The sequence below is a fragment of the Bactrocera neohumeralis genome, chromosome 2 (assembly GCF_024586455.1).
Source record: "Bactrocera neohumeralis isolate Rockhampton chromosome 2, APGP_CSIRO_Bneo_wtdbg2-racon-allhic-juicebox.fasta_v2, whole genome shotgun sequence".
NCBI lineage: Eukaryota > Metazoa > Arthropoda > Insecta > Diptera > Tephritidae > Bactrocera > Bactrocera neohumeralis.
Genome location: NC_065919.1, coordinates 82,183,617 through 82,210,869, shown reverse-complemented (window position 1 = coordinate 82,210,869; position 27,253 = coordinate 82,183,617). Strand labels below are relative to the sequence as shown.

Below are 27,253 nucleotides of genomic sequence, written 5' to 3'. Positions count from 1 at the left end.
TCTTCAATTGAAAACTTACAAAATACAGCTTGAAGAACTGAAGCCGCTCGACCTTCCCAAGCGACAGCACTTATACACGCTATATAAGCTCTTGAAAAGTTCCAAGAGAGAATTTGGTTCAGCGATTAGGCCCATTTGTGGCTCAATTGGTATGTAAAGAAGAAAAATTGCCACATTTGAAACGAAGATCAACTTGAAGAGATTCAAGAGCCGTCATTTCGTCCAGAAAAAAAAAGGTTTTGTGGGTTTGTCCATATTTCCTCAGAAAGTATGACAGTGAGATAAATGGCGACCGTTATCGCGCCAAGATAACCGACTATATGCTGCCTGAAATTGAAGCTAGTGATCTCGGTGACATTTGGTTTCAACAAGACGGCGCTAGATAATTTCACGTTTTGGGCCTGGCAATTGGCCACCAATATCATATGATATCACACCGTTAAACTTTTTCCTGTCTAAAGTCTATGCGGACAATTCCGCTTCGATTCAGGCCTTGCAGCAAAATATCACGCGTGTCATTCGCCAGTTACCAGTCGAAATGCTCGAATGAGTCATCGGAAATTGGACTTACCGAATGTCTCAAATGGTATTTAGAATTTAGAATTTCTGTGTTTGATGAGAGTTTACAGAGTTTAGAAAAATATGTTTGATAGAACAACTTAAACTCTTGTTAATTGCGCATTTAGATGTTCAGCATTCAAAATACAGAGTTTAATATATACAGATTTTCCTATAGCTCGGCTCAAAAGCTTTTTTTTATTACTTATGATGATATAACACCTCTTCTCACTAAAAATATTGTAAAGTTTCGCTTCACTAAAATTTAAACTAAGTTCAGAGTTTCTTCAATATAAAACTAATTTTCGTAGTTTCGGTTATCTGAGGTTACTTTTACCTAAAGGCATCTGTTACCAAAGTTGGAGGTTATGACATCTACAACTAACAATGAAGTTCCCCACTTGGTAAGTATAATTTCGGGACAGTAGAGATTATTTTTCACTAAATTTTTATTCTTTATTCTCTCCTGTTCTTACGGATCGCATTAACCTGCTTAACCTTTATACGTATCTCATCAACATCGATATGGTTTTCGAAAGTTTTTTAGCGGTTTATGAGAAATATGCTATATAAATTGTTGGAGATCTAACGGTTCATACTAAAAATAGCACAAGCGTATGTGTTTCATATTTCCGACAAATTATTTCACAGTTTTGTAGCACGAATTACTAAAATTACTGAAGGTAGGCGACACGCCAGGCTATGGCGCTGAGATAGAATCACAAAATTATTATTATTAGTTAATTTTTTTTTTGCAAAATATTAACAGAAAAGTAAAATTAGTAAAATGGGATTTTCTTTTAATTACAACTGAGTATATTTATATGTATGTATATACAAATAATTACACCTATTAATGTCGCAGTAAATTATTGCAACGAATATTAAAAAAATACTAACAAGCATTGTAATTCTATCAAAAAATTAGGCTTAATTGCCATTATTCTTATTTAGTATACGAGCACATAATGCCTTTGTCACATGGCATGCACTCAACAAATTTGCATTATCGTGTGTGTGAAAGTGTTCGGAATTTGAATTATAATTACATAGGTTAAGCGCTTTCAAGCCCCTACAGGTATTACTTGTATATGCATGAAAACTCTAACTCTGTAAACTGTATTTTAAAATGTGTATGATCATTTAAGCGACCTTGATCATGACTCACATATTTACCCTCTGATTTTCGCGTAGATATGTGAAATGTTAGGCGGCTACGCCTTTTTTCTTTGAATAGCGTATTGAAAGTCAAAACGAGTAGTTTGACAGCTGTTAGAATTTATTCACTATAATTAAAAGATTTTACTTAAATATAAGTAAAGAAAAAATTATTTGTGGAAATATGCTAAATAAGAACACATGGGTCTGGTAGTGAATGAGGGCGAGACGAAATATCTCCTGTCAGTAAACTGTCATCGCACTCGCGACTTGGCTCCAACGTCACTGCTGACAGTCATAAGGTCGAAGTCGTAGATAACTTCGTCTATCTTGCAACCAGCATTAATATTGTTGGCGTTAGCCTTGAAATTTAACGCAGAATAACTTTTGCCAACAGGTGCTACCTCGGACTGAGTACATAGGCAATTGAGAAGTAAAGTGTTCTTTCGGCGAACAAAAACCAAACTCTACAAGTCACTTATCATCCCCGTCCTGCTATATGGTGCTGTCGCATGGACAATGAGATTTCGAGAGAAAGGTTCTGCGGAAGATTTATAGGCCTATGCGAACAATGAGCTGTACAAGATATACGACGACATTGATATACATAGTTCAACGAGGCTAGGTTGGCAAGGTCATGTCATCCGAATTGATGGAAACACTCCAGCTCTACGGGTATTAGACGCAGTACCCGCCGGGGGAAGCTGAGGAAGTGGAAGACGTCCGATCCGTTGGACAGACTAGATGGAAAAGGACCTGGCTACACTTGAATATTTACACCTGGAATTTCCAAGTGTTCCTTTTATGATTGTAAAAGGTTAATTGAAAAGTCCCCAACCTACTATAGTGAAACACATTTTTCTGGAAAAATTCGTTTTCTTGATACCCCGTGATACACCGATTATAGCGGTCCTCCAACTTTTCTGTACCATTTTTCTAGTAGTCCTTTGCTTAAAAATATGCCTCAGTTTCGGCGATCACCACCTTTTCATACGACGAAAATTTCTTCGCAGCAAGCATTCTTTTAAAATCTGAGAACAGAAAATAGTCGTTCGGGGCCAGACCCAGAGAATACGCTGGATGCGAAAGCAATTTGCTGGATTTTTCCATCGCTTTGACTAATTTTTGACACCAAGTCTACTTCCTTCGGTAAAGCACTTTTTTAACCAGAACTTAATTGACAGATCGCTGCAAACTAGATATTGAGAAATCGGCCCTCATAATGTCCTAGCAGACACTCGAACAACTTTCCTTTACGGTTATCCAAAATTGTTCTGTAGACTTTTTCGATGTTTTCGTCAGTGCTCATATATAAGAGATGAACCCCTAGGGATCCTATTTTCTTATCAATGCACTTGACTCGATGTTATGTCATAAACAAAAATATTTATGCAAATTGTAAATATTACAAAATAAGTTATTCGGACGCACGTACTTTAGCACATACAATGTTTGTATGTATGTGTAGGCATAAATTTAAATTTATACTTGTTAATGCATTTTAATCAGCATGTCATAAAATAAATATGTATATATACACACCTACATATGTATGTATATACATTTTTATTGCTACCGAAAATTATGAATGAATATTGTCACATTTAGAATGAATTACACATACATACATACAAGCATGTGTGTATTTGAGCAATTTCTGGCATTATTAATCGACATCAATGGCACGACTCTGACCCAACGCTTAATTGGACATATCCCATTGAATGTCGACAAAGACGTCATATTTAAGCGAATACATACTTATGCATATATGTACATACATATGTGTACCATGTACCTTATACTAGATTAATTGATCTAATTAACAGCCCTGACATTTAGTTCAAAAATTAAATTACTCGTCTAGTCATCACTCTGTCGCAGTTGACATTTTAAATTCTATTCTAAATAGTTTTGACTAAATAATGAATATTCATGAGATAGTATAATTAGGCACAGTTATTGTTTGTTATTTACTTTAACTACAATAATAGATGCAATCGATTAAATATTTGTTCGAAGATGTGAAATTGACGCACGACAGTTCACACTTCAAGTCACTAAATACACTTAACGCTCGAACGTGCGTGCACTCTCTCATGCCAACTGTTCGTGAGTAATCGCTGAGCACGTGCGATGATTCAAACCCAGATGGGCAATTTCAGGTACATGATTTTTAGTCCTTTCAAGTTTAGGTGAAAGGTAGGTTTTATATCATAATATCATTTCAAATGTCATTTTTCAATTGTTAAAAGAATTACTCAGTGCTTTTCGAAAACGAGATTGACCCAGACATTTAAAGGGTGATTCATTTGGAGGTTCCCTACTTTTTTAAAGAAAAAAATCAAAAGCTTCAAATTTAATGGGGAATGTTTATTAACATTCGAAATAACATTCTTTGGCATTTACTTTTTGAAGATTATCTTTTTCAAATCTGCGGCCACGACGCAGATTGTCCATCCATTGTGTCAAATTTTCGATGACTCGTTCGAGCATTTCCAGTGGTAACTGGCGAACGACACGCGTGATGTTTTGCTTCAAGATCTGAATCAAAGCGGGATTGTCCGCATAGACTTTAGTCTTTACATATCCCCACAGGAAAAGTCTAACGGTGTGATATCCTACGATCTTCGTAGCCAATCGACCGGCCCAAAAGGTGAAATTATCTGCTTACCGAAGTCGTCTTTCAATAAATCCATTGACTGTTGAAACCAAATGTCACCGAGATCACGAGCTTCAATTTCATAACTTCAAATAGTCGGTTATCATAACGGTCGCCATTGACGGTTACGTTCTCAACGGCATCATTTTTGAAGAAATATGAAACGATGATTCCACCGCCCCACAAACCACACCAAACCGTTGTTTTTTCTTAATGAAATGACAGATCTTGTATCTCTTCAGGTTGCTCTTCTTTCCAAATTCGACAATTTTTTGTTTACATATTCATTGAGCCAGAAATGCGATTCAGCGCGGAAAAAAATTTTCCTCGCAAATGTTAGATCTTCTTGGAACATTTCAAGAGGCCATAGAGCGAAGCGAGGCCGAGCGGCTTCAGTTGAGCGTAGCGCGCGAAAAACATTCTTTATAGTACGTGAATTTTAGTAATAAAGTTGAACAATTTGTAAACTGCCAAGCAATGCTGAACCAATATAACATGACAGTTTGACACGACTAACGCTCAACTTGAATCGCCCGTTATAACAATCTTATTCCTTCGATTAATACCTGACAAATATGTCTAAGAAGATCACGTAAACTTTTCAAGTCGATTGTCGATTACATTAGGCTTAAAAATTCTTACAAATACGCTAGTATCTCATTAGCTCACTAGCAGACCTCACAGCAGTAACATCAAACTGCTTCCATATTTAACTTGAATGGGTGCCTTTCGGAGTTGAGTGGCAAGAAAAGGCACTTATGTATATCCAAACTTCATCAGGTTGGGAACCAGCAGGGATTGCCCTGCCCTTATGCATTCGGGCGCTGGATTTATGAGTTTCGCCCGAGAAAACTATCTGGTTCAGTGTGGAACATAAAAGATCCATTGAACTGCTAGCTCTTAGCAAAGCTCACATAGCAGAGATGATATGTAGGCGTATTGGACACTGTTCCCTTGGTACCACCGCGGCAAGCTTTTAGAGGACGCAACTTGTCAATAAGGAAGTTGAGGTGGAAACGTTTATGCATATGCGTTATTTATGTTTGCTTATACAAAGTTCACATAAATTCTTTCTCCTGCACAGTCTAGCTTTCGCCAGACTAAGGTTGATGCACCTCGATTGCCATACGTTTTACGAATTTCAATAAATTTGTGGCAGCCCTAAGGACTTCTGGGCATAACAACGTACAAACATCTCTAGCAGTCCAAGTGCGATTATTCATGACCTCATCCCAATCAAACTTATAGCTCATATCTCCAAAACTATTAGCCTGTCAATATATATCGATTATTGATCAACTTCAAATTTTCAGAAAATATTCTGACATACTATATACATACATACCTATGTAAATTCGATGCAAATAAAAAAAAAACGAATTATTGAAATTCAAAAGTAGATAAAATCCTTTAAATATAATGATTACTCATCGTATCATAATCATAACATACGCACTGATTTGAAGGACGATTACTGCCACAAACAGTGACCAAGAATACAACGCAAAATCAAAAACACAAGCTGAATCATCGTACTGCCTTCGTATGACTGTAATGTAACCCTAAAGCATATTTGTTCTTCTAATTAAGTGCAGGAAGAAGTATTTTTATTGGCACACCGCTTCAACCGCAGTGCGTGACAAAACCAAAGGATGTGAAATTCAATTTTCAATTACTTTACTCACAAAACTAAATGAGCGTATTAAGTTTCTTCATGCTCTTCCTGCAGGAACTTTCATTGAACTTGTGTGGCATGCAAATATTAAACATAAGAGTGTTCTTTTCCACATGTAAAGCTGAATATGGGTAAATCTAAACGTCTTAAAGAACTAAGGGTATTTATATGTGAATATCGATTTCATTTGCCACAATTTTTTTTATGTTGATGGCGTATTAGTGCAAGTGGATAAGTTTACTTGATATGTATGTATGTACATACATATGTATAAGTGCATGAGTATTTATTTTTTTGTATCAGCGTTAATTTCGTTGTATACCTAATAAAATATTTTATAATTATGCATATTAGGGTGGGTAAAAAAACCGAATGTTTTCTTTTATTTTTGCTTGATACTATGAAGAGTTCCCTACAAGACTTTGAGCTTAGCAATTTAAAAGGACTTTTTCACATTTAGTTATAAAGTTCATAAGAAAATAATTTTAATAAATAATAAATTTAAATAAGGTTATAACCCTTTTCTTTAAAATAATAAATTTTTCACCGTTAATATTTTTTAAATGGTTAGGTTTATGAACAAATCAAATCATAGATTTTCTTTGAAGAGCATTTAATTTCCTACAAAATCCACAAAACCAAATATTTTTTGAAGTATTTGGAAGCGACATACAAATTTTTCTAACTCATAACAAGAAGAAAAAAGAAAAAAAATAGAATCCCGGTAGGTGGAGAACACTTAGAGCTCATACTTGAAGAGCATTTTTCAGAGGTGTCTATCAACCAATTTTTCAGAACACGAAGCGAAAAAAAATCGTTTTTTTGGACCACCCTAATGTATATTAAATTTTATTAAACTTTTATTTTTATTAAATTTTCAACATTCTAAATTGTTTTGACTGTCTGTTTGAAAAAGATTCGGAAAACTTTAAATTTAAACTTCTGCTCTGCGTTTGAATTTGAATTTTGAAATCATCAAAAAAAAAAAAAAAATTATGAAAAAGTTTGAATATTTAGTCAGCAAATCCTTAATATCAACATAGTGTACACATACATACGTATGTACATATGCCACACATATACACCCATTTGTTTGTGTAAAGCGTTGAAATAATCCCTTTGACAATTCACCAGACCGCCCGCAGCAATGAATCGAATGTCACCAATGTTAAATGTGAACTACACTCAAACACACACACATACATGTGTACGTATAAGCATTGATATACATACATATAACTACATATATCCTTGTGATGTGATTTTCACTGCGAACGGAAGTATTCGGTGACACATGAGCTTACGGCGAAGTTTGTTGTAGTGAAAGCGTTTTATGCGTTAAATTCTGTGTACATTGTTGTAAACAGAAGCACATACATACATACATACAAACACATATAAGCGAACGTACATATGTATGTGTAGCAAACTTATTATAAATATATTGGGTTTAAATCGACAATTTTAAATTCTTAATTAAAAATTAAAATTAAAATAACTGCACCGTTATTTCACAAAATTTTAAACTTTTTGTTACGTGGGACCTCTGTCGTTTGCTTCGCCATACAAACATATTTCACATCAACTCCATTAGAACGATTTTGTTGGCATTCAAAGAAGTACGAGTGTTCAAGGTCGGGTTTGTTTACATTTAACTGAAAATAGGTCACCATATGGTTGGAAAGTAATGTGGGTTGCAAGTTTTTTTCTAGTCTACCATATATGGTATACGGGTCAACATTTATGCATAGGTTAGGTAAATATATATGCATACATACATACATATGTACATACATACATACATATGTACATACATAACTATGTATGTTCAAATAATCGATTGTTTGAATGAAAAACAAACGTTTCTACAATGTAGTTTCAAATATTCAAATGTTATAAAAGAACTTTTTGTTCCACAATTTTAAAGTATTTTTTATTTTTAGTATTGCTGGTACTTTCTTCGGCTGGTGCCTTAAGACTTTTTTGTTCAAAGTAATATAAATTTTGAATTTTTATATTTTGATTTACATATATATATTTATATTTATTTTATATATTTTTCCATTATTTTTTTGTTTTATTTTGCCGGTATCAATATTTTGCCTGGTATGAATCTTAAACCTTTTGTCCCAAAATATTTTTTTTTGTTAATAAAATATTGCCGGCTTCGGCAGGCGTCTTGCTCCCAAAGAATTATATTTTTTTTCTTTAAATTTATTTTTCGGATTTGTTTGTTTTTTTTTATCTATGTATATATTTGTGAGTTTTTTACTTAATTTAATTAATAAATTCATTTTAAGAACTGTTGCTAGTGCCAGTGGTGTACGATGTAGCATTTTTACATTTTTCAGACATGCAATGGCCATTTTTAAAAGAAATTTCAAACCTGACATATTTCAATCAATTTACAAATGGTCAAAAACGAATCGCAACTTGCCCTACTTTCCATGTATTTTCATTTCAAATCATATCAGCTTAGCTAAATTACTAATTGAATACATATACTTACATATATAGTATGTCGAAATAAAGCTTCGTTTACAAAAAATTACAGTTTTTTGGCAACTCCTTTTTAAAATTTTATAAAAACACTTTTTATAGTAGGATCCCCGTCTTTCAAGTGCAATGGCCATTTTTAAAAGAAATTTCAAACCTGACATATTTCAATCAATTTACAAATGGTCAAACATGAATCGCAATTCCCCTACTTTCCATGTATTTTCATTTCAAATAACTTTACTTTTTATAGTAGGATCCCCGTCTTTCAAGTTAACTTTATACCTTAGGAACTGACATATTATGCTGTCAAGTTGTCACATCTTGGCTTTATAGAAATTGGGATTCGTTCCGATTGCGTAGATATGACTGTGGCACTGAAGTCGCAATCGGTCAACAACTTCGCCAAACAACAAATATTTTTGCAGAAGCCACAATTTTTGTAGTTAACTAAATTCCACACTCTCTAAATGCTGCTGGAATATGGTATTCCTTAAATCTAATGTATTACAAATGTCAAGTGGATAGCTTTTATTAAGTCTTCTGTCCATCAAGAGTAATATAAAAAGTATTTTGTATCTACTGGTGTTATGGTTTCATTCATTGCTCATATCTACAAATAATTTTAACCCTGAATTGAAGCATCGTGCGTCAAAGAACTGTCAAAAATTCTCATGGTCATACAATTTGTATTAAACGTCTCCCAATAGCAGAGCATTTTTCAAATCGTACAGCGCTTTATAATTTGAAGTGGATTACAAAAGACAAAATTAAAAAAAATTATTTTTACAAAAAAAAAGTTGCGTTGATATGATGCAGATATTTATTTGGAATATATTAGAGTGGGTGAAAAATCGAAAATTTTTTTCGCTTGGTGAATTGATTGATATACAGCTCAAAGAAAATCTTTCTAAGTACGACTATGAGAAAACAAGTAAGGAAGGGCTAAGTTCGGGTGTCACCAAACATTTTATACTCTCGCATGATAAAGTGATAATCGAGATTTCATTATCCGTCATTTACATATTTTTCAAATACCGTATTTGTGTAAAGTTTTATTCCGCTATCATCATTGGTTCCTAATGTATATATTATACAGAGAAGGCATCAAATGGAATTCAAAATAGCGTTATGTTGGAAGAAGGCGTGGTTGTGAACCGATTTCACCCATATTTCGTACATGTCATCAGGGTGTTAAGAAAATATTATATACCGAATTTCATTGAAATCGGTCTAGTAGTTCCTGAGATATGGTTTTTGGTCCATAAGTGGGCGAGGCCACGCCCATTTTCAATTTTTAAAAAAAGCCTGGGTGCAGCTTCCTTCTGCCATTTCTTCCGTAAAATTTAGTGTTTCTGACGTTTTTTGTTAGTCGATTAACGCACTTTTAGTGATTTTCAACATAACCTTTGTATGGGAGGTGGGCGTGGTTATTATCCGATTTCTTCCATTTTTGAACTGTATATGGAAATGCCTGAACGACTCTATAGAGTTTGGTTGACATAGCTATAGTAGTTTCCGAGATATGTACAAAAAACTTAGTAGGGGGCGGGGCCATGCCCACTTTTCCAAAAAAATTACGTCCAAATATGCCCCTCCCTAATGCGATCCTTTGTGCCAAATTTCACTTTAATATCTTTATTTATGGCTTAGTTACGACACTTTATAGGTTTTCGGGTTTTGCCATTTTGTGGGCGTGGCAGTGGGCCAATTTTGCCCATCTTCGAACTTAACCTTCTTATGGAGCCAAGAAATACGTGTACCAAGTTTCATCATGATATCTCAATTTTTACTCAAGTTATAGCTTGCACGGACAGACGGACGGACAGACGGACAGACAGACATCCGGATTTCGACTCTACTCGTCACCCTGATCACTTTGGTATATATAACCCTATATCTGACTCTTTTAGTTTTAGGACTTACAAACAACCGTTATGTGAACAAAACTATAATACTCTCCTTAGCAACATTGTTGCGAGAGTATAAAAATAGTTAGACTTCGTGCATGACATAAGGGGGTATTCTGGTCTAGAAGCATGAATTTCAGGTAATTTTTAAAGTGTCGTAAAAAAAGGCAATTAATATTTTACTATCCATTTTTTTATTAGTTATTTGTTAATTTTAGAAGAGTACAGAAAAAAATTAAAAACTTAAAAACTTAAAAAAGTAAAAATTTCAAAAATTATGAGCTGACGAAGTGGGGGGTCTCTAAAAATTTCCACGTGACCATACCCACCCTCCTAGTTACCTGAAACCAAAACAAAAAAAAAGATTATTAATCTAGAATAATCTCGCAATGGCCGGAACTACGGAAAAGTGGGAAAAAATTTTTTTCACAGAATGGCGACTGCCTGAAAAAAAAGTTTTTTTGGATCACGAAAAAAATAAAACTTTGGGGATGGGGCTAGTTCCAACCATAGACAAGCTTATAAAGAAGACTCTATAAAAATTTCAAGTAAATCGGTCCAGTAGAACCTGAGAAATCGTGGGTATCGTTCCGAAAAAGTCAGTTTTGAGAAAAACGCGTTTAAAGTTTAGGAGACAATTCTAGTGAACACGGACGCCACGTCACAAAATCGGCTGTATCTCCGAAAATAAGTCGAATTTTGAAAAATCCTTCCAAGGTCATATTTTTGAAAGTCCAAACTTTCAAGATATCCAAAAAAAAATCGATTTTTTTTTTCAAAATCCTAGTCAAGAGTACCCCCTTAAAAATTCTGAATTTATTCTTTAAAATCTATGTTGTCCCTCTTAAAAAAATTCCCACTTGGCTCCAACGCACTCTTACAAAAGTTTTTATCAATACTCGAAAGAGTTGTTAAAGTCAATTTCCGGAAAAACCTTCAATGCGTGCAACGATTCAGGTTTAATGTCTTCCGTTGACTAAACATGATTTTCTCAGAGCGATTTTTTGACTTTGCTGAATAGTCAAAAGTCACATGGAGCTAAATGAGGGAAATACGGTGCTGGCGGCACGATATTGGTTGAAAATTTGGCGAAAAACTCATGACACAAAAACCAAGAGTTGTCGACCCGTAATTGCGGCCTCTTTTTACGAATAGCTTCGCGCGAACGACGCATAACACTCAAATAGTATTCCTTGTTGGCAGTTTGCCTGGTCGGAAGGAATCCGGAGTGCACCACACCTCCATAATCGAAGAAAACTGTCTGACCTGCTTTGACGTGATGTTTTCGGCTTCGGTCCACCTTTGGCGCGATATTCAGCCGATTGATCGTCTGTTTTCGGGTCGTAAGCATAGATACAAGACTCATCGCCAGTAATAATACGCTTTATGACATCATGTTAGTCGGAAGCATTGTTTCATAGACGTTAACGCGAGGCTGTATTTCAAAAAAATTTACTGATTCACCTACCTTTAAGATATGAGGACTAACCGCAATGAAAGACTAAGTTATACCTTTGTGACCGGGCATCCAGATAAGGTGCACTTGATTACGATCTGATATACTGTTCAGCCGTTCTATACACTCCTGCACCAATAGCGATTTGATCTCTTACGCAGAGAACGCTTTAATTGCCGATTGACTGTCGCTGAGTATAATTATACGTTCATTGCGATAGTTGCGTTGGAGGTTGTTTATTTAAATGTATGTAAGTATATAAATGACATAGCATTCCCCACGTTTCCTGCTGGGTATTACAAACTTTTTGGCAAATTACACTGTTCAGGGTATAAACACATTTGAAGTTGCGTATACGCCGTGTTCAGTGGAACAACCGAACCAACTGGTTCTGAAAAGTCTAGTCTTTCTGAGGCATTACGGTCCTCTTGCAGCATTAGAGTTCAAACCTTTGGTTGTGAAAATAATATTTCCCAAACTTATAATAATTAAAGAAAATTTGCATAAACTTGAAAATATTATAATAATTATTTTATAATGCATCTCGCACTGCATAAATTGCTAAAAACAAATGCGGCATGAATGTGTGTAAGCGATTTGAAAAACGATCGAAAACAACAGTGAATTGCTCCATTTCCATTCATTGATGCCTCATTGAGAATTTTGATACAGAATTCAAAATGCATATGTATGTATGTATGTGAATGCGAAATGTGTGTATGTATGTGTGTGTTTGCGCGATTAACGCTGCTTGCATAGCAAAGAGCACATACACACATATTGACAATTGTTATTGTTTTGATAGCGATTGCTGCAGCGGACACTAGACAAGTTTTAGCCGTAGGTCAGCATCTCGGGCACGAAATCACACACATACATATGTACATACATTCACTTGTACAACATTTGGATGCTGAAGTTGCACGGCACTGTTTGCACCAGACACACTTCCACAAACACGTATTACACACATACACACACGCTGGGTACATAGACACAATGTCAACGTTCAAAATCACACAAAGTTGGTGCAAGAATGTATGTATGTGTGCGTGTGTCCCTGATTATTAGTTCACATCACATAGTGGCCATTATCGTTTATGGTTATAAAACATCGATGAATAATCCGAATAATGGGCAGCTAAATTCCACAGCACCCTCGATTGAATTGTAAAGTTTCCCACCAATTTCATGACATTGGCACACGCATCGCATCACAACACTGTGATGAACGCAGCGCATCACTTCAATTTGTTCGCAACGTTGACAGTTTGTATTAAAACGCATGCTTGAATGTGTGTACATTCCAATGTATGTGCGGTGGTGTATGCGGTTGCTTGACGCTGCAAATATTTATTCCAACGCATTTAGTAGAGACGCTCGTTAAAGTGGATGGCGCACGTTTCGAATTATGAATACATTCATATATAGATATGTACATATGTACATAAATATGTATGTACGAGTACGCGTTTATGTCTACTCAAATGTGGTTTGCAAACATGGGAGCAACCATAAATGCAATCAAATGAAGGAGAGTAGAGGCACCTCAGTTGAATTTCGGACAGATTTACTCTGGCTTTGAGATAAGCTAATTATTCGAGCTGCTCACTTAAAAACGATTTTCCAAGTCAGAACCAGTCTGAAGAGATTAGGTCAAGGGTTTTCAAAAATTTTAATATTTTTGTGCACTCTTTGTATTAAATGAAAAAATATAATATATAATTCGGTATCACTGCAGCAGTGGTGGACCTTCTTTAGCGTCTTTATTAAATTATATTTTTGTTTTCAAAAATGTTTTTTGGTATAAATATAAACTTAAATTGTAAAACAATTAATACAGTAGTTCGCTAAAATCGTATTTTTTAGACAGTTAAAATTTCACATCATTTTGTTCCTCTTCAGTACACAAATCAAGCACCCATGCGTCCAAAAATCGTGAAATATCTTAACTAACCATAATTCACATAGCCAATATGTGAACTCCAGTGCGTATGGCTAACTTTGACGATGCTACTCGGAACTTTTGATAAAGTGATATAAAGCTAAAATCGTGAATAGTTTATTAACAAGACTTATTTAGTTTATGCCACCGCTCTTTATTTAATTTTAGATAGCATGAGGTCTTAGAATCACCTTCCTCTCTCAAGGATCTCTTTTGAGCTCGGGTGAGATACCCCTCTTTTGTTGACGACCACTGTGAACGTATTAAGGATTGCTATTTAAGGGCATGCACCTTGAATGTCCCGTCTTTTAATTTGGAAAGTGCCACTGCCCAGCTGGTTGACGTCCTCGTAAGAGTAAAAGCTTACGTCATCGCCGTTCAAGAAGTGCGATGGACGGGATAAAGATTGATACGAGTAGGTCCTTGTGCATTTACTACAGTGGTCATATAAAGGAGCGAACATTCGGTGTGGGATTCAAGAGAAACTCCGTCGTCGAGTCCTGGCATTCACCCCGGTAAATGAGCGTCTAGCTATAATTCGCATCAAAGCAAAGTTCTTCAACATATCTGATCTGCACCCACGCACCGACGTAAGAGAAGGACGATGTGCCCAATGAATTATTCTATAAGCACTTGGAGTGCACCTATGCAAGCTGCCCCCGCCAGGATATCAATATCGGGCTAGGCGACTTTAACGCCAGGATGAGCAAAGAAGGTATCTTTCCACACAACGGTCGGTAAATTCAGCCTCCATGATGAAGCATCCCCAAATGCGTTGATGCTCATCGACTTCCCGAAACTCGTAATATGATTATCTGTAGTACTAGATTCCAGCATAGAAAATTTCATCAAGCTACCTGGCTGTCTCTGGATCGAAAAGCCATCAACCAAATCGATCATGTTGTGATAGACGGAAGAAACGTCTCCAGTGTTTTACACATGCGTACGCTCCGAGGTCCTAGCAATGACTTGGACCACTATCTTCTTGCAGCGAAGATACGCAGCCGCCTCTGTGCAGCAATACTAAATGCAATCACAACAGACAGCTGAACGATTTTTGCTCGATTTGCACTTCTGCTCTCTGTGAGCACACATCAGTAACTCGGTATAAAGGAACTGTGGCACGAGGTGATCTAATGACTGATGGCCAGAATATACTAAAATTATGGAAGGAACACATCTCCAGCCTGCTGAAGGGCAGTGAAAGTATAACACCAGGAGATGGCAAACTTCGCCTTAAAAATAACTGGGCCGAAACCAGTTTTAGACCCATAGTCTCTTAGGCAAAGTTGTTCAGAATGATTTGTAGAGCATTGCCAACATACGGGATTTTATAGAAAAAAATCCACTTGCTCTAATATACCATACATATGAATGTATGTACTTATATAGTGTATGGTCGAAAAAAATTAAATAAAATACAAAAGCCTCATCTTTTACGAAATTAAATGAAAATTTTAATTGATTTAAAATTAAATAAAAATTTAAGAAATTAAAAGCAATAAACTTTAAGTAGATTGAAAAATGTTTAACATTTGTATTACTTAGGCCTTAAATTGTACACTTAAGTACACTTGTACAAAATAAATAAATATTGACACGATAAGCTTTCTAAGAGCAATTAGTGAAAACGATCCATTTCAAATACATTCCACTTCTTGTTAACGATTAACAGCTGTGCAAGTATTTAAACTACATGCAAATAAACAAATGCATAGGCATTAAATCCTGCTATACGGCAACGCCACAGATTTGTATATACAAATACAAGTAATCACTTTTGACTTGATTTATTTTTTTATTTACACATTTGATTTTTTGTTGATTAAAGAACGAAATGTGTTTTTTCAGTAAGCAATCACAGCCGGCATTTCAGATGCATAAAAAATATGGAAAATCAAATGTATGTTTGTATGTTTATATGTACTGTAATTAATAATACACTTTTGAATCCATTAATATGGGCAATATATTGTTTTTTCTGCTGTATTTGGTGTGGCGATTTGCGTCACTAGCACGAGCTGATGAGCGCCGGCTTCCCGGCGCTTGAGCAGTGATTACTCGGCTAGCAGACAGCTACTCAGGCTACTTAAAACGCTTGGCAGCAAAAACTGCTCAAAAAGCGTGCATTAAGCAGAAGTCAAAGTACCTGAACGATATATGTACATTTGTATACATATATGTATACATATGTATATGTGTATTAAAACGGACATGTGTTTCTGTGTTCGCAAACAAGCAATTAAAATTGGCATAGTGAAATGATTTCAATTAAAACAGTTTTTGGAATTTGCCTACATATGTATGCACATACCGTACGTTTACAAGCATATGCCGCTTGGATACACTTGTCACCTTTGGACACATGCTTTGCCGCTTTGTTAATAGATTTTCATTACTCAAACAGCTTTTTGATTTACTTCATATAGTTAATGTGACTGATAACCTCAGCTATTTAACGGTATTTCTGATTTGTAGTGTTGTTAATAAAGTGCTTAAAAAGGCAATGTCCAATACTAAAAAACGTCTCAAGAAGCTAGTATTACAAGCGAGCCTCGAAATTCTTAAAAGGAATGATCCACGTAGCTAAATTGGGGAGAAATCTTTTTTCTAACCTGCGAAACTGAGACATCTGAGCATTCTCCAAAATCAATGATAGATGAATTGTAGTTCATACTGGAAGAAAACTGTAGGCCTAAAACTGCGCCAGTTATTGTGGAATCACTACTAAATATCCATGAAAAGTTCTTAGAAATGTGTTCTATGAACAATTAAAACCGACCATCAAAGCATATTGGATCTTGTCAAGGTAACTTCAAACCTAGAAAGTCTACGATTGAATAGATAGTATTCACCAAATGTTGGTAAAAATCAAATCAAAAATCAAAGATCAAAGATTTTCAATGAAAATGTCTTACCTTCGTACCAACATGTCGGAACTTAGCATCCCCGTATATAACGGGTGATCCAAGTACAGGTATTTTTTTCAATACCCTTTTTTTGACAGATCACGTGTGAGTCGTGTCAAGCTGACATGTTGTTTTTGTTCAGTATTGTTTGACATTTCATCGTGCAAAGTCGCCGTTCGCAGCATCTTCGACTGACGTGTAATAACTGAAGCCGCTCTACCTTCCAAAGCGAATGTAAAGTTCCTAGAAGATCCGACATTTTAAAGCCAAATTTTGTTCAGCGATGAGGCCCTTTTCTTTACTCAATGGGTATGTAAACAAGCAAAATTTGCCGCATTTGGAATGAAGAAATTCAAGAGCTGCCATTTTGAGAAAAAACAACAATTTGGTGCGATTTGTAGTCCGGTAGAATCTACGGTCCATATATATTCAAAAATGATGAAGGTGAGAACGTAACCAATAGATTTATAGAGAGTACACTTTGGTGAGCAGCTAATTTAACGTTTTTGGCCTGTCGATTGACCACTGAGATCGTGTAATATCACACCGTTAGACTTTTTCCTGTGGGGATATGTAAAGTCTAAAGTCCATGCGGACAATCCCGTTCCGATTATGGCCTTGAAGGAAAACAACACGCGTCTCATTCGCCAGTTACTAGTCGAAATACTCCAGCGAGTCATCGAAAATTGGACTCAACAGATGGACCATCTGAGACAACATTTGAAAGAGATAATCTTCAAAAAGTAAGTGCCAAATATTTATTTTCTTCCATTCCGAATAGCTTGTGGTTTTTACGAGAAGCTTGTTCTTGGTGGAAACATGGTCAGGGGTTTGCCATTACCTACTAAACGGAAACCAAACATATAATTCTGGTGCCGGTAGAAAGCAGTATCAATCACATCAGTATACTCGTATAAGCTATAATTTCATTTATTTCTACTTCCCATACTAGTAAATGGATCTAGTGCTGAGAAAGGACAAGGTAAAATACATTCCGGCTTCAAAAAAGAGTTATCGAGTACTGAGAATATTGGGTTAGTCTTGCTTTAACATATAGTATAACAATAGCATTTTACTAAGTGTCCTCCACACTGGGTCAGACATTCCCGCATTTACGATCAGCTCGGTTTTGAGCCTCCACCTGCGGGCACCCTAAGGCTAAACTTATGTTGTTGTAAAGAAAAAGCCGGAGCATCATTTTTGAGTTCTCGTAGATTCAAAATTCAGTAAACCACATACAGCGGTTAAGACATCCCGCCCACATTTATAAAAACTATTTAGAATTGAAAATTCTTATTCTGGTAGTGGCTTATGATAGCTGCAGGAGCGACTTCAAGTTCAGATTAAGTTCCACTTAGTGTTTCAAGTCGTTGGCCACTTGTAAAGCGGACTTTGCAAAAAGAAATAATTTGGTATAGAATAAGCATGTAATCAATTGCTAACTCTATCCTATCCTATTCTGAAAACAATGTATGCTGAAAAGAAAGCAGAATTTAAATAGGAAAATTACCCTTACCTCCCTTTGAATAATGGAGGAAGATCGCTGCGGTCTAAGATAAAATTAGCAAAAGTGCCCAAAATCGCCTCGCTACTTCAAATTCAAGATGTCACATTTTAGTGACATTTTTTCCCGCATAATTTGCTATAAAAGAAATTACGCGCCAATCTCAGCGCTATGAACAAAACTTGTTTACCCAAATTTATGCCTGCATGAAATATTTCTGGAATTCAAACTATGTAATGCTTTAATTTTGCACAGCCACACTAACCGTAAATGTGCGGTGGGCTAATGGACCGCATGTGAAAAAGCAAATGGTCAAGTAATTGTGTCATTTAGCGTGTGTTCTTTTATCTTCTTGTCTGTCTGCCGATTTCATTCACAGCTACGCCCAGCTACCCCCACACCGCGGTGAACACATTGATTTGCAAGATTAAATTATCAGTTTTATTACGACCAGAGTGTGAATTATTTGTGAGTACGCACACACGCGCACACATACACAGCTACAGCTATACAGAGTATTCATAAGCAGACGACAAAAGAAGAATAATGAAATCTTTGTATTATGAGTAATGCCAAAATTTTTTGTATTTCGTGATTTGCTTGCACGAATTTCGAAGGAATCTTTTTTGAAAAGAACACAAATCGATTTTGCAGTTTTTTGTTCAGTTTTTTAACTTTGAACTGGAGAGAAATTATTTAAATGGAATTTTTAATAAAAGATTTGAGCTTTAATGTACACTAAATTTTTTACTTAAATTTGGACTACCGAATCGAGAGTCCATGATATTGAGATCCTCTATAATAAAAGTGACGTAATCCATATTGGTGTTTTTTGGGAAGACTCGTAGATAAATATTCATATTTTTTTGCTTTTCATTCATTTTCCTAATCTAATGATGGAGAATGTAATAAAAATATCGTTTTTTTTTTAATTTCGTAATCTAATGACGGAAATTCTTAAATTGTATTTTAAAATATTAAATTTAATTTGATCGTCTTTTGGAAAAATTTGCAAAAAATTATGTTTAGCTTGATTGTAGCAACTTAACGCTATGCTTTCCGAAAGCATTGACCGATTCTTTTGGAACTTCTGGAAGCTCATAATTTTGGCTTGCTCTGAGGTGAGAAAACTATGTAAATCGATAGTAAATGAGCTTTTGCGGCAAAAGCAAAATCAGTTAAATTTTTTTCTTAGTCAAAAATCTCGCTGTGTGCTAGCTCGCCTAATTTTGGTGAGCTCCGGATGAGCTAGAAGACTTGTTACAAATAGAAATTATTCAGCCGTTTAGAAATTAATGTCTTTCAAAAAATCAATTTTTTATTATCTTATTAAATTCTACAACACCTCTAAAATATTGTCCTAAAATTTCAAGTTGATCCGAATAATACTTTCGGTGATACGGCCTTGAGAACTTGTGCCCTCGAGGCTAGCTAGGGTAAGTACGCCGCCTTTAAACGAATTTTTCTCGAAACTGTGGTTTTGAAGTCGGTTGGCAAGATTTCTCGAGAACTACTCAAACAGTCTACATAAAATTTTACACAGATCTTTGAGATACAATTCTTAAAGACTTAGACAAAAGATTTTTTTCACTGAAATTTTAATTTATTTGTAAAAATGTCTGCCAAAAATAAAATTTTCAGTTTTTTCCTTCGTCCAAGTTCTAAGTTAAGGTTTTAAAACACGTGTATTTTTCACTTTAGATGATCATGTAGGGAGTTAACCTGCCAACGAAGTCGCATCTTTTTTCCGACGGGTCACGGGTCGGGAAGTGGCATCGCAAAGGCCGAAAAAATATTTTTTTCCACAAATTTCAGAATTTCCTTATTAATAGTGTATGCTTGTAACAATAAAAAATTCTAATAAAATATTTAATGTTTTATATGAAAAAAGAAAATTGTTGAAAACATGCTGTTTTTTATCCGAGGAAATCTACATATGTAACCCCTTAAGGATCTGACAAGTTTTATGCCACCTATAAATATCAGTTGTACGAGTAAAGCAAAAAAGTATTGCATATAGCTAGGGGTTAAACCAGTTAAAATGGAAACTGCTAACTACTGAAGAACACCGACACCAATGAGCAACCGACTCGTGAAGTACGAAAATATTTAAATACGACAAAATATTATGCGAATTTGCATTGTCAAAATATTATTTGGCACAGCACTGACAAGTCAAAACACCGCACAGTATATCCAGTCATAATATGGTAGCTAGAGCGCTGTGTAGAGATGTATGTGCGCCACTTGTATGCGGATATTTTCTTCCACGAATTCGTTGACACCGCCACGCCTGTAATGTTTTGATTTTATTTCATTTAATTTTTTTTGTATTTAATTTATATATTTTTTCTTCTTCTCCGACGAGTTTCTTGCCTTGGCGCAATGCACCGCGTTGGCGGCCGACGGTTAGATACAGAGCACCGCTGTTCATAAATTTGTCATTTTAATTCACACATATGTTCTAATTGAGTTTTCGGTGTAGTTTGGGGCGTTTTGTTTCATTTACTTTGGTGGACCCGCAGAGAAGCCATGCTTGCAAATCGGAACAACTCACATACAAATCTGCTTACACACAACTGAAGGTGGGTATTTGGGTAGGTTGGAGTGTTGACTGAGAGCTTAACGCGTACTAAATGGAAATCTATGTATATTATAGATAGAATATATAATATTTTGTATGTACATATATACAATCATTTACCTATATTAGATGTAAATTACCAAATCGTTCAGTAAGTTATCAAGCAATGTTTTTTCTTAACTTCTTGTTGTTTTGTTTGTACAATTTGAATATTCTATCTCAATTTTTTCGATTTGTTTACTTAATTGTTTATTAAACCGCAATTGGTGCTAAAAAGGTATTTTTGGAAATGTTAATTTATTAAGATTCGCATAAATTACATAGTTTAATTACCCAGTGAGCTAATTTTTTGAAATTTTGATTAAATAATAATGCTATATATATTAGGTCCAGTAAAATGAAATCTATTAAGTGGCAGGTTTCTTCTAGCGTGGTTATAATAGTCGGATTTACGCAGTGAGCACGCTTGCACAAGTCCAAACGTTGAACCCAATTTTCAACGCATAAATCGGCCGATACTGATGCAATTTCACGTTCGATATACGTAAGAAGTTCATCAATCGTCGCTGGCTTATTGGTATACATAGACTATGGAATTGACGTAGCTCCACAGGAAGCAGTCTAATGGCGTAAAATCGTACGACCGAGGCGGCCAATTGGCTGGGCCATTTCATGAGATAATACGTTCACCAAACTTGGTTTTCAATAAATCGATTTTCGAAAATCGTTGTGTTGCTTTTTGCATCGTCATGTTGGAAACACATATTGTTCAAATCCACATCATCAGAATTGGGCCAAAAATATTCGGTTATCATGGAGCGGTAGCTGCCGGCCGCGCACCAAACCGTAATTTCTTCTAGATGCAATGGTGACTCATGGAGTACGTGTAGATTGCTGCCTGACCAATAAGGGGAAGACGAAGCCATTCAGCCAGAAATTAGCCTCATCGCGGAAGATAATTTTTCGATGAAAATTCGGATAATTTTCAAGTTGTTGCTCAGCCCAATTCACGAACATACGGCGATTCTGGTGGCTTCAGTTCTTGCATCAATTTGATCTTGTAAGGATGTTGGCCAAAACCTTTTCGATGTATGAGAGACTGATTTGGGTCTTCCTCAATTGATGCGCTAGCGGCAGTCATATTCTCGACACTACGGGCACTTCTTTGCCTTAGTGATACGGGAACATTTTGTGCTGTTTTTGTGGATTCCAATTTTTCACTAGACGCTTAATTGTTGATGTGACAGGACGATTATGATGACCATAAATTATTATGATGACCAGGACGATTATGATGACCATAAATTGGACGTAGCGTTCTTAAAGTTGAGTCAATTGACTTCGAATTTTGGTGTAAATGTTAATAATTTCGACTCGTTGTTGGATCGTATATCTTTCTATGATGAAATGGCAATCCTTACTAAAGAGAAATGTCAAAAGAGCAGGAAAAAATATGGCGTCGTTTGCTGTCCCTGTCGGTCTACTATTGTAGCGTCCCTATTGAAAAATCCGCTATAACAATCTCTCAACCAAGCTCCCGAGCTCCTGGCGCGTTACTATCGAGGTGTGCGGCGTGACGTTGTACGTTTTGGAGAGGTCTTATTGGTCAAAGCTGGTCGTCGCTGGGTGATTGCTTCTTTTAGACAGTCAAATTTTCAACAGCCCGAATTAAGTTTTGGCTTTATTTAGCATAAAAAAACTTTCTTGAGGGTAAATCCTGGCTTGGCCATCGGTTGCGCTGGTTCACCGCAATACAACCGCAACCGTTTTCTTTTGACATTGTAGTAAATAACCCACATTTCATCACCAGTATCCGTCTGCTAACGGAATGGATAGATTTTGTTGTGATTCAACAGCAATTCGCAGATGAAAACTCGGTTCATGAGGCAACTTAACTCGTGTGACACCTATACATCGAGCTACCTTCGTATCTAATTTTTAGCTCATGGGCATTTGAAACATAGACGGTCGGTCTAGACGATTTCCATTATTTTATTAACACTTCTAACAATTGGTCTTTCAGAGCGTGAATCATGAATATTGTCGCTGTTTGACGTATGATGTGTTTGTTCGTGTGCATTTTTGATGCATGCTCTAGTAATACTAAGTCAAGCAATCAGAAAACTGTCTGAGAAGTCTTCTTGGTAACAAGCTTTATCTTTCTAAGGCTAAATAGCTATACAATGCGTAGTATAGATAACTAAAGCTGGCTAGTAAATATGTAATGATCTTCTTTTTACTAGAACTTATGGTACATGAAGGTCATAGTCTACTGTCAACCCGTTAATATGTGCTTATCATTATTATCTTTGCAATTCTACAACTCTTAGCAGTCCGGTTACAACATTTGAATGTTCTCAAAAACCTGATCGTCTTCTAAAAGTGATCTCAGCTAGAGACCTAGCGCATTTCTTTAATTAATAACCTTTCGAATTACAATGTGGGAGAATGAAAAAGTCTTAGGACAGAAAGTACTTTAGGTAATGAAGGCAGCCGCTTTAATTAGGAAGCTCCATTGTTTCGTTATAATGATCAAAGTGCAATTTTTTTTTGTAATTTATTCACCAAACTGTAAACAAGCGACAGAAAAGGTGCTGTAAATTAACAGTTTTAACGCTAACTGCTTATTTGACGCTCACATAGTGCATGCAATTAACGTTTTCTATAACCGAATATATATACATATATACATATGTACTCGTATACATATATACATGTATATACATATGTATATACACATCCGAGATTCGGTTAAAGCTTTCTTTCTTCGCTTTTGTTGACTGGTCAAATACATTGTGTGCTCTCCAAACAATCAAGCAACGAAAGCTGCATATAATTAGTAATTGTATTTACAATTAGTATATATTAAACAAATCGAATGTCTGCCAGCAGCTGGGAAATCGTAAAATTCGTTATTTATTGCCAGTTTAAAGCGCTAAAAAGTCGATTCGCGCATTTCGACAAGTAAGAGTAATTCTATGTCTAACACTTAGTCGATACTCGTCCATACTAACATATAATATAACATACGAGATATAAATTAAAACGAAAAAAAACGTTAGCTTCGGCAGCAATACCCTTTATAGCTGCACTCGCAATGGCATAAAAGGGTATAAAAAATCTTCTCCTAGATTTTGATCGATCAGTTTTATGGCAGCTGTATGCTATAGTGGTCCGATCTGAACAATTTCTTCGAAGATTGTAGCGCTGCCTTGGATAATATTCTATGCGGGAAGATATCTCGTTAAATATAAAAGGGTTCCATGTAAGTTTCCATGTAAGACTTGAGTTGGATAGATCAGTTTGCAAAAGTTAGCGGAAAAGACCAAATCGCGCTGATCATTTACATACAAGTATATTGATACTGAATATTTTCTGTTCAGCGTATAAAAAGAACTAAGTGAAATTGGGTCTATCACTGGAGCTCATTTGCTTCGAAATTATCTTTTAGATAGATAGATAGTAAATTTGAGGTTTTGCACTGCGACCTATGGTCTATTGTGCCTTCCCCTATATCATATATGGCCACCAAGGTCCAGCATCCTGAAAAATTCTGCAAATTGCTAGGCAATTCACAATTAGGTATTCTGGGATTTCCTCTTCCATGGACAAGTGCTTCCTGAGCTTTCAGTGCCCTGCATAGTGAGCGGCAAGGAGGCGGAATTTGTATCAGGGGATGTTGATCATTTCCTTAAACCTTGCCAGGTTTTACCCTCCCAGCCAGATATGTACGGATATTACTGACCCAACTTTGCCTCCAATTTGTAATAGCCGCTTTTTTGTGAAGCTAGTTTAATGGTCTTAAGCCATTCTTAAGTAACTTTTTCATATCAAATTAAATTTTACCTCAGAGGGATGTCGAACCTACGGCCAATAGCTTGATGGTCATGCGCTTAAGGCACTCGGGCGCCAAAATTCATATTTTTATATAACTGTTTCCTAAACATATGTACATATGTATGTACATACAAGTATGTATGAATTTACACACTTTTTATAACAAAAGTTCTTTTTTATTAATTGTTAGCACTTGGAGATGTTTTATGTTGTTGCAAATAATTAATTGTGCTAATAAATAATTACCCTCTGAGCAATTAAGTTCGAAATATTCAAACTCAACTAAACAACAATAAAAACAATAATTAATTGCGGCTTTTGGTAAATTTCTTAGCACATTTTTTTTAGGCTTTCCGGACATCTGGCATCAATTAATGACACCACATGGATGTTAGCACTATTCTATAAATTTATATAAAGGGTATGATTTTAGAAATATCGAACTTTTTGTACTTTGAACAGCCATCGGAGAACATTTAAAATCAGATCGAACCACTATAGCATATAGCTGCCATATAAATTGAACGATCGGATTCAAGTTCTTGTAAGATTTTTTTTTGTTTTAGAGAGGCTATTATAGCTTAGAAAGATTAATAAAAAATTCAAAATTTTTAATTAATTAATAAAAAAAATTTGTACGTATTGTTATAATCGATCGAATCTATTTTGCCTTATTACCTTATTTTGCCAATAATGTTAGTATTTGTTCCTCGGTAATACTCGTATTTGGTTTATTAATACAGAGCATACTGTGACAAATGGAATTTTATCCAATTTGACCCAAAGTGTCGACAAAAAAAATTAATTTTCATGTATTTTGATGCAAATATCTATTAAGCCTAGGCAGGGATAGCCGCCTTCAGTGCGTTCACCGAATTTTTGATTTTCATTTCGGCTCATTTTTGGTGCATCAAGCGCCAGATTGTTGGACAGGTTCGACGTCATGCTGTACATGCATACTCGCACATGATCCAAATGGCAAATGAATAGGCTCATAGCTTAATAACATTCTGGCACCAAAGATTTTTTGGGAAAGTTTCTAGAGGATTTAACTTAAATTTGGGTATAGTAATTTACCAAATTACTTTGAGCATCAATGTCAAAAAAATGTATATATGTACTTTGAAAGCTGACAAAGTTATCCATCACTAAAATTCTATAACTCCAAAAACAACACCCTATATTTATGAGTTGGTAATAGATCTATTAGCTAGTTTTTTTTAAATATATGTACCAGAGTTTCAGCACTCACATAGAGTAAACTTTTTGACTGTGTTTTTATATCACTTTTAGCATTCACCCTTTTTATTTTTATAACCTAAATAGTGTATATTAAGTTTGTCACGAAATTTCTAACACCCAGAAGAAAACGTCGAGACCCTTTTATAACGACTAGCGCGACAAGCTAAGTTGATTTAGCCATGTCCATCGTTCTGTTCGTCTAAACATACCATGCTTCATCTAGTCCCTTAGTTTTTGAGATACCGTTCTGAAATTTTGCTTTTTCTTCCCAAGCAGCTGTTTACTTTTCGGAACTGCCGATGTCTCACCGCTATAAATGAACACTCTCTTACACCTTATAAAGCTAAAGTTAAGAAAGCCTACAACTTTTGGACTTTAGCCCCAAAATATTGTTTAACTCTCCGTTATACTTGTATATATGTTAATACAAGTTTGACAACTCGTAATTTACTAATTTATATTGTGTACAGTTATGGGATTCTAAAAATAATGGACCGGTTATGACTTTCGCAATACTGGAAAGCGCAGTTATAAGACCCTACCTCCACTTTTCAATAAGTAATAACCGTTAGGGGTTCTTACATGCTCGCATTTAATTTAAATATGACGCATGATAATTTAAATTTCTTTAAAATTAGCCGGCAGAAACAAGTTCGTTTAAGTAAAAATAACAAAAGAAAAAACAATAATAACGCTCCTCTTTGCATTCTCAAATGTAATTTATGACGCACTTGATAATTTTTGTTTGTCATAAAGATTGATGGGCAGGAAAATTGTGAAACTGAAACTGTTAAGAGAATGCAACAACAAACTATAAACTAATTGACTTAAATTTAAAATTCCCTAAATATGTTTAAATTTGTTGGTTTGCACGGATCTGTATATAAATACAAGTACTTATTCGGATTTTAAAAGACTTTTTGAGGGCCGAAATAATGGTTTTAGAATCTTTGACCATATGATATAGGATTATACAATAGAGCCGGAACTTATCCTCACTTTAATGCCAACTTAATGCAATTATGAATTGAAAGTATTATAAATAACAGATGTAAAGCTTAGTACTATTAAAAAATTAAAAATATTTAGAACTCTGAACGTAAATTATCCTCTATGGATATTTTATAGATATATTCGTAAAGTTTATTGGATTCGTTCTCTCGTTCTCATATCTCTGAATTTTATCTAAAACTTCAAAAATCCCAAAAATTAAGTTTGGTTTGACAACAGAGCTTTTTTAAGATAATAAGGTAAATTACTTACCAACGAACTAGAAGTCATTAAAAAGTAAAAGTAGAAATTGGCAGGCAAAGTTTA

General features: G+C 35.3%; 1 protein-coding gene across 1 annotated transcript in view; it reads right to left on the bottom strand.

The window, feature by feature from the left end:
- Window positions 1–27,253, bottom strand: part of LOC126766044 (aminopeptidase N) — a 37,217-nt gene that overhangs the window by 7,467 nt on the left and 2,497 nt on the right. The window lies entirely within an intron of this gene.